Source organism: Cheilinus undulatus, linkage group 17, assembly GCF_018320785.1.
Source record: "Cheilinus undulatus linkage group 17, ASM1832078v1, whole genome shotgun sequence".
Classification (NCBI taxonomy): Eukaryota; Metazoa; Chordata; class Actinopteri; order Labriformes; family Labridae; genus Cheilinus; species Cheilinus undulatus.
The window spans coordinates 34,945,723-34,957,754 of NC_054881.1; the positions used below are offsets into that span (position 1 = coordinate 34,945,723).

Here is a 12,032-nt window from a genome sequence, read left to right on the forward strand (position 1 = left end):
CTCCAGAAAGGATGTCAACCTCACCAGGGAGATTGTAGCTTTGAGAGAACAGCTAAAGGAGCGGATCACTAAATCTACATCACAAGAAGAGGCCATTAAGAAGATGGAGAAGGAGATAGAAAATCTCCAGAAGCAGCTGAGGAGCCAAAAGAAGAAAACTCCTGAGGTCCAAAAAGCTCTAAAACCCTCAAGAGCAGAAGCCATAAACGGCAGAGAAATAGAAGAGCTCCTTGACATGGTTGCTGCACAGAATGGTCGCCTGCAGGCTGAAATGTCCAGGTCCAGCGCCCTGGAGAGAGAGGGTGAGGAGGTCAGACAGAGGCTGACGACTGAGGTGGACTCCCTTAAACGACAGATAAGGGCCCTTCAGAATGAAGCCTCCAGGAAAGACATCACCACCACTCTGGAGAAGGAGGACTTGGCAAACCAGCTGCAGGCACAGATCAGCCGCAGCCGTATCCTGGAGCACAAGCTGCTGACCCAGGATGCCACCGTCCAGGCCCTGCAACAGGCGATAGGGGATGCAAGAGAGGTGATCACATTTCAGGAACAGCGTATCCAAGCTGAAACACTGAGGGCTGACACTCTGGAAGAACTACAGAGTGAAAGGCTTCAGTCGTCAGAAGCAGAGGATAGATGCCTGAATGTGAGTGAGGAGACCTCCACGACAGACCTGTTAGACCCCCAGCAGCTGGAGAGCGATCCAGTCCAGCTCCTTGAGACCACAGAAAGCTGCATCACTCAACAGGAGGAGTTCCAAGGACAGGTGGAGGAAAATGTCTCTTGGTGGAGGAAGTTCAAAAAGGCCCTGACTCCATCGTGGCGCCGCCTCTACAAACAGCAGAAGAGGCAGCAGAACCAGAAGAACGCCACCTCACTCAGTCCTGTCCCACCTCTGGACTCAAACAGGTCATAACTGGCCTGCAGCACAGTGGGTCATATGAGTCCTGATAGACAGAGAGTAGTAGCTTTTTGTCTGTTAGGATGTCTCATGATCCACTGAGTCAACACGGGTTTTCTCCGGGAGCTCCGGTTTGTCCCTAAAAAATACTAAACAAATCGTCCCCAATTTCAATAAAAACATTCAAATAAAAAAAAAAAAAAAAAATACACTCTTTGATTAGACAGTTGAATTACTATTGTTTTAGTATTTTTGTCTTTTGCATTTAAAGTTTGAAAGAATAATGCATAAAAATCAAAGTTGTTGCTCATTATTAATACTAGAAATGATACAAACAAAGGCTTGTACACATTTAAATCGTTATTGTGATACTTAGCTAATATATGTATTTGTGTATGTAATTTGACATTCCTGTACACGGAGAGGAAAGCTAACCACAGTCAAAGCGTTGTTGCGCAAGCATACTTGGCCACAAAGTTGACTTTTAGTGCAAGCCTGCTCTGGCCCCAGGACACTATGGCCACTGACTTCTGTAAGCTCAGGAATACATCTCAGTCATCTCACATGCACATTTGCACAAAGTAATGCACTAACTGTAACTGAAATCACTGTGGTGAAAAGCCTTGACTCATATGCACATGTGCACTAATAGATCATACTAACTGATGTAAAGTACTGTAGTGAAATGCTGCCTGACATATGTGTTTGTGCACCAAGTAACCTTTTACCATAGTAATTAGTAATCACTGTATCCCTGTAACTCAGATACTGTAAGATAGCTTCCTCAACTCAAATGCACATTTTGTGCAAATAAAATAAATGAATTTATCTTATGTCATGTAAAGCTGCGCACACCCTTACATATCATAAACTTTGGATCATGTGTAGTCAGCAGTCTAGCACCCTTTGCACATCTTGCAGTCATGCTATCAATAGACCTGTAGGTACTGGAAAACAGTCATAAAGTAGTTACACGTTTGTTTGGGCCATATTCAGATAATATGTCTTCTCTTGTAGACAGTTCTCTGTTCAGATGTTGAAGTAATGAATGTTTTCACTGTAAGTTCACTGATACTGTGAGAGGGCTCCCTCACCTCATATGCACATTTAGCAGGAATAACATGAATGAAAGGATCTTATCTCTTGTAAAGGTGCCCAGACCCTTACATATTGTATACCATGAGTGTGGTGCCCTAAGCCAGTGGTTCTCAACCTGTTCACCTCCAAAATAAAAGTGCCAGAAACCGGGGACTCCCTCTGTACCTGAAGGTGGTTGAACAGCCCTGTCATGTGCCGACAAGGCCGCCCGTAAGGGGGGATAAATGGAGGAGCTTTCTGGGACCCAGGCAGACTGGGGGCCATGGAGGTCAGCAAAATCGTGGTCCATTGTGAAGCTGTGATAACCATATTTTATATTTAACCTGAATATAACACTCTTATCAAAGCAACAAATATATTTTTGTTAGTCATTTGTGCCAAAGTATATGGCCATTTGAAAAAAGATAAGCATGAATGTGCAGAAATGGGTTAAGTTAGGGTTAATATAATGGGTCAACAGAGGCAAGTGGCAAAAACAAAAGGAGGTGCCCTTGAAATTTCTGGTAACGCTTTATTTTAGTGGCAACAACAGACAGAGCTTTTGAAAGGGTTTAAAATGGACAAACATGGGTTTAGAGTGGCAAAAATGTGTTAAAGTTGAGAATAATTGGTTGGAAAAAGTGATGAAAATTAGTTAAAATGTGACAAAATGGATAAAAGGGAGGCATTAATGGGTCCACATTATACAGAAATTGATTTTAAAAAGTTTCAAATATTAGTAACAAAATTTGGTTGGGGAAAAAAAAATCAAGTAAAAATATTCTTCATTATTTAAGGCACCTGGAGACCCCCCTCTAAGTGTCTCACGACCCCAAAGGGGGTCCCAACCCCAAGGTTGAGAAGCAGTGCCCTTAGCAACCTCGAAACCTGGTATATTTGTAGATTTTGCTGATTTTTAAAGCCAATATATGATTCAAACTAACAATGTGTACGGCTGTAAATATCAATATCATGCAGGTAATATCTTTCATCCCTACAAAATTGTTCACAGCACTAATTATTTTAGAAAAAAACAAAACAATGTAATAGCCTGATTTGATACAACATAAAAACACAAGTCCTGGGCCCCCATTTTGGATAAATTCTCATTTTGATTACCAAAATTAGCAGGCAGACTTTCTAGAATACACTAGAACGTAGGTGACTTATTATCATAGGATATAAAAAGTGTTTTTTTCTTTCGCTGCTTGGAGCTTTAAGTTCAAAATATGACTGAAGCTGAGTAATATGTTTTGCTTGGGATCATTAAAACAACAGAGATACCATTCTGTTATTTTAATGATTTAATAGCATTTAAAAATGTTGACAACCTTACTAGCTTTAACATTAACACCAATTGAACTGCACAGTCTCAGAGGTCAAACAAATTACTGGAACACTATCTCTAAATGGATGATAAGACTCATTCATGTTAGAGAAAAGCTTTTTTTTTAAAGCTTTACTACCACCTAGTGGACGCTGCAGCTCAGCTCCTCTTGTAGATGTACAATACTGTAGTAAAGAACAGTTGTAGGTGGTCTGAGGTGGGCCTCTGTAGTTGTAAATAATGTTCTGACACGTGTGTGACCACTCAGACGTCTGTGACCCCTGATCCCTGAAAGCTCAGCTTTACCACCTGGGGGTGGACTGTTCTTGATCCCGCAGCACCTCAAGCAGGCTGGCATACAGCTCTCTCACTCTGCCTCCCTGTAAAGAAACCTCAAGGTCCATTTTACTATACACGCACAAATGCATGCATGTGTGTGTTGCATGTGCACAGTCTCCTTTAGAAAAACAGCTCCATTACAAAGGTATTTGACGTGGAGGTCTTTGGGACTGTGTAAGTCATTCCTGAGCTGCGGGTGGCTCATGTTTCTAAGTGTTACTTTTATATCCCTGAGTTTGTTTATATTATGAGGACCTCAGTCCAAATGGGGTCACTTTAAACTTGAAGCACATGCATCTCTGTGTAAATTCACTTTATTATGAATCCAGTTGTTTGAATTCAGCGCATCTATTCAGCTGTCTTTTGTTTCACCTCATTCTGTTTGATCGGTTTAATTCTGGGGATGCACATTTTCCGCGTAGTGCAAGTGAAGGCTTGTCGTCGCACCAGTGTAAATAAGACTCAGCACAGTAAAACTGGCTTTATCTATTGCTTATTCTGGGCTTAAGCACATCTGGGGTGTGTTATGACTAAGGCACTCTCTTCCCCTTTAGATCCTCACACAAACTCTCCCTCTTTCTCCGGCGGTGTGCGGAAGGAAGCACAACAAAAGTCTCCATTAAAGCCATGAAATGTTTGAGATTTCGTGTGTAGCTTTGAATGACACAGATGGCGACAAACATTGGATGATATAGAAAAAGTGCAGGTGTGGCTTTCAGTACGGCTTCTTCAGGTGCCTCTTTTCAGTGATATCAGTGGTGATGCTTTCATTCTTGTTCTACATCATTTTTCTCCTCCCCCATGACACATCAGACCCCAGAACTTACTCACTGTCACTGATTACTTACCAAAGATCTGCAGCACCCACCAGAGCAATCATATCCTACCCTTTGATCAGCTTTATCCCTCACTTTAGTGGTGTTAAAAAAATGATACAGCAGCAACAATAGGCTCAAATGTGGCTCACTCCCACTCTCTTTTTCATTATCTATTCTCTTTTATTCCCTTGTCCACATGCAGCGCAGAACAATGCAGCGCAGGCCGACAGGGTGGAGGCTCATGACAGCGCTGGTAACATGATGACACACCAAAGAGCCAGGTGAGTGAAATCCCCCTCCACAGTGGGACATGTGTCACAGTCCAGCCGCCTTTTTTGTGGTCTCCCTTCTCTGGCTCTCGATATCCCTGCGGCCATAACCATAAAGCTCCCATCTGCCGCAGGGACGCCGCTCTCCCTCTCTCTGAACTGATCCCCCCACAGCAGTTTCCCCCCTTTGTCTGACATGCCGATCACGTTTCACTTTTTGACACCTCTGTGTTTTAGACTTGTGACAGGTACGGAGGTTCTTCTGTTCTCAGATGAAATGTATTGGAAACATGATAGTCCTCTGCCCTCTGCACCCTTGTCCCTCTGGTAAAAACAGTATTTTTAAAAAAGAGCAGAAAAACAGCTGTAAAGGAATGCATGAGTGTGTTGATCCTCACTAAGAGTCGATAATTGACCCTCTGGCTGACCTGTTATTCGCAACAAAAGGTGAGAAAATGAACTTGCCAAGCAGAAACTTAATATTTTTGTAAAAAACCTTTTCAGAGTTGTCACAAAACTAGAAGTAAGACTTAGATTTGACCCCAAAAAAAATCAACCGATAGGAAACCTGTTTCTATACTATATAACATTGTTTTTTTGTTTTTAATTACCATTTATCAGTCGGGATCTCTTGCACAAAACTTTAAATGGCTTAGTTAAAAAAATGTAACTGATGATCCGAAACTTTATGAAGCTTCAATACTTTCCTGTGCGATGATCATTAAAAAGACAGATATTGTGTTTTTCACCACAATATCTCAATAGAATTAAGGATTATCAAAATATCAACCATTTTGACGACTTTAAACTTTTGTTTTTATGAAGAATGTTCAAACTTTAACTGAGTATTCTCCATAATTCTCTTCAAAAGATGTTCAAAGCTAACCTTCCCTCACAGAAACCATGATTTCACACAACATATCTACATGGTATATATTTTGTAATATACTTCTTTAGAGTTGTTATAATATCAAAACCTTTGTTGGATATAGTACTGGAAAAATCGTAAAATATTCTTGTGGATACCACAACAACAAAATAATAGTTCTACACAAAATAATGAGTAATTTCTTGTTATGAACACCAAAAGATTAAGGCATTCAAGATAAATTTCAAGAACTAAATTGAAAATAGAAAGCCTATAAAAGGTATATACCCCTTTGATTTTTTTACTATTTGATTGATTTTGTAAATCAATCATGTGCAATATATAATTTGGCTCTTTTGACAGAAAAAATGTACTAAAAACTTTAATATCAAAGTGAAAATAGATTGATACTAAGTTATGCCAACTAAATAAAATACATTGTGTATAATAAGTAGCTGCATAAATATCCACCCCCCTTTAAGTTAGTATTTAGTAGATTCACCTTTGGCTGCAATCACAGCACTGAGTCTGTGTGAATAGGTCTCAATCAGGCTTGCACATCTGGACACAGTAATTTTACTCCATTCTTCTTTGCAAAACTCTCAAGCTCTGTCAGGTTGCAAAGGGATCTGGTGTGAACAGCCCTTTTTGGATTTTTTTTTTTTTTGGTCTAAAAGCCAAATTATATTGACCATGACTGATTTACAAAATCAATAAAAGGGTAAAACATCAAAACAAGGGAGTGAATACTTTTTATAGACACTGTATTTCAGTACAATTTTTTTAATCAAAGTAATTGTGCAGTTAAGACAATGCTGTATTTCTCTGTCACTCATGGCAGCTTTTAGAATGAAGATTCAGTCTAGATTACTGAAAGGACTTGTACTTGCATATCAAACGTTTTGACAACCTTAAAACCTTTTCTTGTAAACACTCAAGATGACCTTAACTTTTTATCTAAAAGTAGTTTATATCATGGCTTATTACTCACTACAAAAAGTCTCTACAAAACTGAAAGTGCCAAACAGTATTTAAATATTTTTGTAATATTACCCTTACAGAGTTTCAACAATACCAGCATTTAAAAATTAGATATGAAAAAATACAAATCAAACATTACAAGTCCTCTTTTCCAATAATAACATGTCAACAGAAAGAGAAGTCTTTGGTTCTCAGCACTGGGTAATTTCTAGTTCTTGATTAAAAAAAAATCAATGCAAACCCCTGCATGCTGTCAAAATGTTGCTGATGTTTGTGTACAGTTTAGAGACTGCTCTCCTGGCAGTGTTTAGCATAAAAATGACTGAAGATCTGTAGATTACAGAGATTCTATCATTTTTTTAACACTTGGTATCAGAAAGTTTTTAAATAACATTTTGACAATTTGTTCTTTTTCCTTATGTACACTTTTATCTCAAAGCAATTTATCATGGCCTATTATCACTCTATAGAAGCAAAATTAAGCATGCCAAAAAGAAGCTTAATAATTTGTTCATATTTAATTTTATGTTTGTGATACAGGAGAAAATTAAACATTATGGGTACCTGTTGTGTATAGAACAGCAACATGGAAGTTTTTAGACATCTGATATTGGTTAATTTAGGGGTTTTCATCAAAAATTGCATGCAAACAAAAGAGATGTTTTAGAAGAATCAAAGCTTTCATACTTTTTAATTGTATCAGTCATTTAAAAAAGGGATTGGTTTCTTTATAAAACACATGGTGTCACAGAGTATGGAATTATCACACATTTTGGCAACATTTCCTTCTATACACTCAGAAAGATGGTACCAAATTTTATCTATAAGACATTTTTTATGGCCTATAATTCACCTCAGATGGTGTGAAGCACAACTTGCCACAGAGAAACCTAATATTTAGGAATATACAACCTTTGACATTTACTGTATTGTATTACGATGAGCTGCTATACATTCTTCAAGATATCATCCCCTTTAATATCTAAAAGCATGTTTATATGCATCAGTCTGGCTATCCTTACAGCTTAACATTCATCAATTTGTCACATCCAGCTGCTTCGTGGCGTCAACAGTGTTGCTGGTGATTCTACTCACAAACTCGCACATGCCAATTGTAAGTAACATGAACCGAGTCAGCATCCCTAACCTGCAGCGAAATCGCCTACCACAGGTCAAAAAGAAGACAGCTGTAGTGTTTTCAGACACAGGCTTTAACTGTTAAAGCATCTTGGAATGGGAGCGAGGCGTGATATCAGGACAGATTATCTCCTTACAGTCATAATAAAGTTCATAAGTTGTCTTCCAGGAGAGCTGATTCATCATCATCACTTTCCTTAGATTAGATGTGTGAAGAAGATAGCAGGAAAGGGGGTGAATAAATGCAGGATTTCAAGGGTGAGTTGGGACACTTCTCACTAAATGTGTCTTATGAACTTGTCCTTTTCTTATTTAGAGTGTACAAGTTTGTATTGGCAAATGTTTGCCAAGAGCAATTCACCAGCTGACACCTAAACCTTGACCTGTGAACCGAGGCGTACATGTCTGCAGATACTTTAGACTCAAAACAAAAAGAACTTGAAATAATCTCTCCACCCTGAATGAGTCACAGTCCAGTTGTGCGCGAATGATTCCTAAACACCTCAGTGATAACCGAATAAACCTGACCTCCTTACTTAGATAATGATGATAACATATATGATTATCCCAGCATCCTTTTCCCTGTAAGCATGTCCTTTTTATCAGCAGTTCACTCTCTGAAGTGTTGTCAATAATTCCTAGAACTTACAGCATACCTTCATGTAGGTCTATAATGTATCCTGAAGGAGATAAATAGTATATATCACCCACTCTTGGTATTAAAATCTGGTTATGTTGGAGTCATGTAGTTTGTTTACACTCATTTTAAAATCCACCAAAGCTGAGTTAATCCAGTCTTCAAGGATCCATACTCACAACCGGTAGCTATTACTAATTTGTTTGACCTTGGATGTAAACTAACACTGCAACTCAATTTTCCTATACTCTCTGATTAGATTATCATGGCATTATGTCCAATTGTCTCTTTGTAAGCTCCATTCTGTATGTTATTCTAAGCCTCCTGTTTATGTACCATTCATGAAACAAAGTTCAAGGTCGACTCACCTCTCTTTTCATTACATGAACTAACTAAGCAGTGTTTGTCCCTGTGGTATGACTGGAAAACAATACACCCTAATGCTGCTTGTACTGGAGTCTGTAAGGTGTCAAAGTGGTAAAGCGATTGTCGTGACATATGAAACGCAAGGAAGCGCCACATCCTGTTTAGCATAATCATGAGTCATATTTCTCAGGGCTGGAGAACGTTCGCTATCCTTTCATCCACATCTGTCCTTAATGGATTTAGACTGGCTGGCAGGACGAGGAGTTTATACATCTAAAACATGGGTGGCCCCTTTTAAAACGTGAACTTCTAACCCTAGCAGTGTGAGAGTCATGTTCTGCACATGGAGATGTGCTTTGTGTGGAGTTGGCTCCTAGTGTTGGGATGTCTGAGGGACTTTTTGTAAGTATACATTATCACAATATGAAAATTTGGAATATGCATTGAAAAAATATGGATTTATTGTAATAGATAACTTTGACTGATAGGAATAGGTCTGATAAATGTCTCCATTCACAACATTAAAACCGAAGACCAGAGACAAATATACAGGTGCATCTAAAAATAAGAGAATATCATGAAAAGTATTTCAAGACTTTTTTTGGTTTCAATCTTCATGATTATGGCTTACAGCTCACAAAAATCACAAAGTATTAGAATATCACAAAACATAAGTCCAAGATTAATAATACAGAGATGTTGACCTTCTGGAAATTATGCTCATTTATGCACTCAGTGAAGCTCTTTTTTACATAAATTACTGCATCTATGCAACATGGCATGGAGCCATCAGTCCATGGCACTGCTAAGGTGTTATGAAGCCCAGGTTGCTCCGATAGCACCCTTCAGCTCGTCTGTATTGTTGATTGTGGTGTCTCTCATCTTCCTCTTGACATTTCCTCAGAAATTCTCTACGGGGTTCAGGTCAGGCTAGTTGGCTGGCCAATCAAACACAGAAACACCACAATCAGTAAACCAGTTTCTGGTAGTTTTGGTTTCACTGCTAGCAGATGCCAAGACCTGCAGGAAAAGTGAATTAGTATCTCCATAAAGCTTCTCAGTATATGGGAGCATGAAGTGCTCTAAAATCTCCTTGTAGACAGCTGACAGTGTTGACTCTGGACTTGATAAAGTACATTAGACCAACAGCAGCAGATGACATGGCACCCAAAACCATCACTGACTGTGGAAACTGAAAGCGCTGGACTTTTAGCACCTTGGATTCTGTGACTCTCTGGTCTTCCTCTAGACTCTGGGATCTTAATTTCCAAATGAAATTCAAAATTTGGTTTCATCCAAAAACAGGACTTTGGACAACTGAGCTACAAGCCAATTCTTTTTCTCCTCAGCCCATGTGAGAAGCTGATAACATTGTCTGTGGTTCAGGAGTGGCTCAACACTAGGAACACAAAACTTGTGTGGTGACTCTTGATCCACTGACTCCAGCCTCAGTCCACTCCTTGTGAACCTCCCCCTGAGTTCTTGAATTTGCTTTTTTTGACAGTCCTCTGAAGGCTGAGATCATCCCTGTTGGTTGTGCACCTCTTCTTACCACACTTTCCCTTCCAGTTATCTTCAATGAATAAGCTTTGATACAGGCTCTAAGAACAGTCTGCCCTTTCAGCAATGACCTCATGTGGCGTACCCTCCTTGTGGAGGGTCTCAGTGATTGTCTTCTGGACATATATCAAGTCAGCAGTCTTCTCCATGATTGCAGTTGTGTGTACAGATCCATAGCGAGAGAATGGAGGCTCAGGAAACCTTTGCAAATTGGGCTTTCTTATTATATTCGAATATTATTAGATAGTGGATTTTAGATTTTTATGAGCTGTAAGCCGTAATCATCAAGAATTTAAAAAAGTTTGCTTTACATGATATTCTATTTTTTAGATGCACCTGTAAATGATTCCTCTCACATATTTACAACTGAAGCCATTTCCAAGGTGACTGCACGATGTGATTTACATCAAAGTAACTGTGTTCATGTTGCTCTGATCAACTGTCCGGTCTGCTGAGAGAGACATTATATCCTCTGGGTATTACTGACAAGGAGTGTGATATGTGTGTGTCACTGTGTGTGTTTGTGTGTGTCACCACTCTGTGTGAGCGTGCACATTTACACGCCGGCCCACGTGTGTGAGTGTGTATGTGTGTCACGGCGTATTTATGTAAGCGGTTGACATAAATACATCAAGGGTAACACACAGCTGTCCAGTGCCGTGTTTCTCAGGGGTTAGGACCTGAAACGGACCGTTTCTGTTTGCTCTCTGCATTTTAACTTTCTCTCAGCAAACTGTTTTCCCAGGGTGAGCATGCGCCAGACTGCCGTCTAGCGCTTTCTACAACCAATTTGCAGTAGCCAATGAAATCCGGACTTTGCTAGTCCCACTGCACGGCCAGAGGATGGCTGCAGTGAAAAGGACCTGCTCTGATCCCGACACATACCAGGCTGGATTAGAGGAGGGAACCAGAGCAGAAACAGGATCTGAGCCTCTCTGCTGTCACTCTCTAACCCTGCCGCTCCTTCCCAAACACATCCACCACACTTCCTTCTCCAATTAGTGTGACCTTGTTATGTTGGGGACAAGCTTTGTGAAAGTCAAGACCCCAGCTTTAAGCACTGCACTGTGCTTTAAGAGAGCTGTGCAGTAAACAGGCTGAAGTTATAATCAAAATAGCTCCATTCAAATCTGTAAGCTGATACAGGTACAACAAACTGCAAGCGAATCACTCAGTCCTTTCCCCATCTTTTCATCTTCGCTCACTGATTGTGATCAGCTCTTTGGAGGCCTGTTTGTTTAGTAACACAGTAGGAGGAGGCCCTGTCGGACGCTCTTTGAATGCTAAAAACCGTAAAGCCAGCACAGAGTCTGACACGGTGTCACCTTGACGGGCAGCACTACTTTCCCACATGTTCCCACTTCAATGAGGGGCGCCAGTGACAGCTGCCAAAGGTCAGAGGTCAAAGACATGGCAGGTAGATATCAGCAGTCAGAATTACAGGCTGTCTAGGGTAGACAGAGAAGGATGATAGGGGCTCAAATAAAAAACGAGTCCAGCAACTCTGTGTGAAACTTTGCTCTGCATGTAAAAAAGATCAAGATTCAATACATACTGTAGTTTTAGATTGCCTTACTTTATACTTCATTTCAGACACATAGGTCTGTATCAGCATACATAAACAAAAGAAATAAATATAATTTAAAAAACCAACAACAAAAGCATAAAATCACAATGCATACATTTTTTAGAAATAAAACACAGAGACATTTGTATCAATGCGATATTAATATTATACCAATATTTCCAACA

At 39.8% G+C, this 12,032-nt stretch overlaps 1 protein-coding gene across 2 annotated transcripts in view; it reads left to right on the forward strand.

Annotated features, from left to right (window-relative positions):
- Window positions 1-4,663: 4,663 nt before the first annotated feature.
- The window catches only part of gdnfa (glial cell derived neurotrophic factor a), a 35,206-nt gene continuing 27,837 nt past the window's right edge, over window positions 4,664-12,032 (forward strand). The window contains exon 1 of one of the 2 annotated variants that reach the window (XM_041810631.1): window positions 4,664-4,743. The gene's annotated coding sequence lies outside the window, so the exon portion shown is untranslated. The remainder of the gene's footprint in view (window positions 4,744-12,032) is intronic. The other variant, XM_041810629.1, reaches the window with a different exon arrangement.